The sequence below is a fragment of the Papio anubis genome, chromosome 13 (assembly GCF_008728515.1).
Source record: "Papio anubis isolate 15944 chromosome 13, Panubis1.0, whole genome shotgun sequence".
NCBI lineage: Eukaryota > Metazoa > Chordata > Mammalia > Primates > Cercopithecidae > Papio > Papio anubis.
Window position 1 is genome coordinate 106,001,263 of NC_044988.1, and position 4,054 is coordinate 106,005,316.

Genomic DNA, 4,054 nt, shown 5'->3' on the forward strand with positions numbered 1-4,054 from the left:
CCGCCCGCCTCGGTCTCCCAAAGTGCTGGGATTATAGGCGTGAGCCACCGCGCCCGGCCCCCTCTTCCTTTTTAAGAATGTAATGATGGACCACATTGTGTCTGTTCATCCTCTGATGGACATTTGGGTTGTTTTCACCTTTTGACTATGGTGGGTTTTTAGTTTTGTTTTGTTTTGTTTTTAAGAGAGGGTCTTGTGTCCTGTCACCCAGGTTGGAGTACAGTGGTGGAGTCAGAGCTCACTGCAACCTGGACCACCTGGACACAAGCAGTCCTCCTGCCTCAACTCAGTCCTCAGTGTTGGGGTTACAGGCTTGAGCGACTACATCCGGCCTTTAATTCTTAAAGCTGAAGAGGTGTACTAAGATAGGTCTGAGAGTTCACCATTCCAGGTCAGTTTTGTCAGGTACTCTGTAGGCCTTTTTTTTCTTTTGAGATGGAGTCTTGCTTTGTTGCCTAGGCTGGAGTGCAATGGGGCAATCTCAGCTCACTGCAACCCCCACCTTCCAGGTTCAAGCAATTCTCCTGCCACAGCCTCCCGAGTACCTGGGATTACAGGTGCCTGCCAGCACACCTGGCTAATTTTTGTATTTTTTAGTAGAGACAAGGTTTCACCATGTTGGTCAGGCTGGTCTTGAACTCCTGACCTCAGGTGATCCACCCACCTCGGCCTCCCAAAGTGCTAGGATTATAGGCGTGAGCCACTGTGCCCGGCTGGCCTTTTTCATAACTTTATTTATTTTTTTGAGACAGAGTCTCGCTCTGTCATCCAGGCTGGAGTGCAGTGGGGTGATCTCAGTTTCTTGCGACCTCTACCTCACAGGTTCAAGGGATTCTCCTGCCTTAGGCTCCTGTGTAGCTGGGACTACAGGCGTGTGCCATCATGCCAAGCTAATTTTTGTGCTTTTAGTAGAGACGGGGTTTCACCATGTTTCCCAGGCTGCTCTCGAACTCCTGCCCTCAGGTGATCCACCTGCCTCGGCCTCCCAAAGTGTTGGAATTACAGGCGTGAGCCACTGCACCCAGCCTATATCTTTAATTAAAAAAAAATTTTTTTTTGAGACAGAGTCTTGCTCTTTCACCCAGGCTGGAGTGCAGTGGTGCGATCTTGGCTCCTGTAACCTCCACCTCCCAGGTTCAAAGGCTGATTCTCCTGCCTCAGCCTCCCAAGTAGCTGGTACTACTGAAGCCCACCACCACACCCAGCTGATTTTTGCATTTTAGTAGACATGGGGTTTCACCATGTTGACCAGATGGTCTCGATCTCTTAGCGTCATAACCCACGGTGGCTTCCCAGAGATGCTGGGATTACAGGCATGGTACTGCCTGGCCCAATTTTAGGAATAATTTGTACTGGCCGGGCATGGCGTTCAAGCTTCGCCAGTCACAGCACTCTGGGGTGGCAGTGCTGGTACCCGGGGAGTTCAAAGACTAGCCTGAACAGCGTGGTGAGACTCGTGTACAAAGAATAGAAAAACTAGCTGAGCATGATAGTCGCAGCTTCTCGGGGAGGCTGAAGGCAGGAGGAATGAAACTTAGGAGGGTCAAGACTGCAGTGACCTGTGATCGCACCACTGCACTCCAGCTTATGCGACAGAGTGAGATCTTGTCTTGAAAATAAAAGAGAGGAAAGGTTGGCCTGTGGCTAATCAGAAAGGGCCTCCTGTTCTTGGGGTCTCAACGGTGTCTTCCGTCCACTCATTCGCAGTCTTTTTCCCTGGCTGTGGCTCTCCGAGGGCCTAGACTCTGCCTTGTTACCTTTTCCTAAGCTGTAGAAGAGGTCCTGCTTTGGCCGAGGTAAGGCGTGTTGGTGCTACGGATGAAAGACTAGCAGAGGTCCTGCCTGCCCTGTGACACTACCTCGCAGGGGACAGTAACGGCCTCCGCAGGGGCTCCCTCCTGGGGGGCGCCCCACACGTGCTGCTCGAGGGCCCCTGTGGCTGTCTCCGAATGTTCAGCATCTTGCTCCTCCTCGCAGCCACCTCTGCCCAATGGAAGCCCTGGGCCCAGGGTTGGGCCTCCCTGGGCCGGGCCTGTACATCCTCGGCACATTGTGTGATCCAGTGCCATCCTGTTCTGCCCTCAGCCCTTCTTCTTCAGCACTTATTCTGGTTCTGATTGCGGTCACTGCTGGCATCAGTCCCTGGACTTCAGAGGTAGCGGTGGCAGCCCTTTCAGAGCCTGAGTGGCCGCCCAGCCTTGCAGCCCCTGGCTCACCTTCCAGTTGCTCTCCGCGACCGCCCCTGCCAGCCCTGGCCTTGCCTGCTAGACTCCAGACCGCCTCGGGTTTGGCCGCACCTCGTCATTCCCTCTTGCTGTGGGGTCTGTTGCTGTGCGCTCTCGGAGGCGGTCGGTGGTGGCCTCTTTCCAGGGCTGCCCCCCGCCCTCACAGTTGCCATAGCAACTTCTCTTTTTTTGAGGCGAGTCTCGCACATGTCGCCAGGCTGCAGGTGCGTGTAGTGGGATCTGTGCCCGCTCCGCTTTCCCGGGCTCGTGACAGGCCTCCTGCCTCAGCCTCCCATTAGCTGGGAGTAGCCCGCCACCACCATACATCTAGTTTTGTATTTTTTAGTAGAGGCGGGGTTTCTGCGTGTTAGCCAGAAGGATGGTCACCGATCTCTGACCCGCCATTGATCCGCCCGTCACCGGCCTCCCAAGTGCTGGGATTACAGGCTTGAGCCACCGGCCCGACCAGCAACTTCTCTAAAGCAGCTGCTGCGGCTTAACCTTGTCCGGCGGCTCCTTTCCAAAATGCGAACCCAGTGAAACAGGGCGTGCGGGCCCTGCATGCTTGGGACCCTCCAGCCCACTGTCCCTCACTGGCAGTGCCACGGCCGCCTGTTTGCGGTTCCCCCTGCGAGCCGTGGACTTCCTCACCTCTGCTGTACACGCCGCCTGTTCCTCAGACATCCCCTTCCTTCGCAGCTGGCTAAAACTCCTTCGTCCTTTGGTTTTAAGTGTTAACCGAGGTCTTTCCCCCCTCAGGCTTTTGCTGTGTTCCTCACCTTCAAGTGTGGTTCTGTAGCCCTGCCTGATGATTCTCTTGGAGGCACACAGGCGTGTGCACTGCAAGGTGACGGTCTGTTTCTTCTCCAGCATCTGCCCAGGTCTTGCTGGTTCCTTTGCGTGACACGGCGGCTCCTCAGGAAACACGTGCTGACCTGTGAGGGGCTGTTCTTGGTGGAGTCTCCCTGTCAGGCATGACAGGTTGGGGAGAGGCTCTGGGTGATGTTGTATTTCCTGGGTTCTCTGATCTCTCACTCCAGAGGAGAAGCAGGAGGCGACGGTCCTGGCATCCCACACATTGCCTAACTCACTGGTGTATGGAGCCGACTGGTCCTGGCTGCTCTTCCGTTCTCTGCAGCGGGCCCCCTCGTGGTCCTCTCCTAGCAACCTAGGAACCAAGACGGCAGACCTGAAGGGTGCAGGCGAGTTGCCAACACCCTGTCATGAATGCACAGAGAATAGCGATGGGGCGGGCCATGCCAGACCCCAGAGTGGAATGAAGCCACTCACAGAGCGCATGAGGAAGAACGGCACCTGGCTGCAGGCTACAGCAGCCACCACGCGTGACTGTGGCGTGAACCCGGAAGAAGCAGACTCGACCTTCAGCCTCCTGGCCACCTGCTCCTTCTATGACCATGCGCTCCACCTCTGGGAGTGGGAGGGGAACAGAGCTTGAAATCATGAAGCCGCTTCCCATAAGGAGACCAGGAGAGAGACTGAGTGAATGCCCCGGACCACCTCATCGGAGATGCTTACTGCAGCCCTGCAGGCGCCTGTGCACTGATGGAATCCACAGTGTAGTCAGAAAAGCCGTTGACTTCTCTTAAATCAACTTCCCTGCCAGGCCCCTGAAAATGGACTGGGTGATTCTCTCTGGCAGACAGTGGGGAAGAGACTCAGTTCCCAGCTTGCAGATTTGTTAAGTTTTTCAGGTAGATTTTGACTTTCAGCCTTTCATACTTGTTTAAGCAACTATTTATATTAAATGAAGTTTTTTGAAAAACATGACTTTATAACATGTTTTAAATGAACATTTAATGCCTCATCAT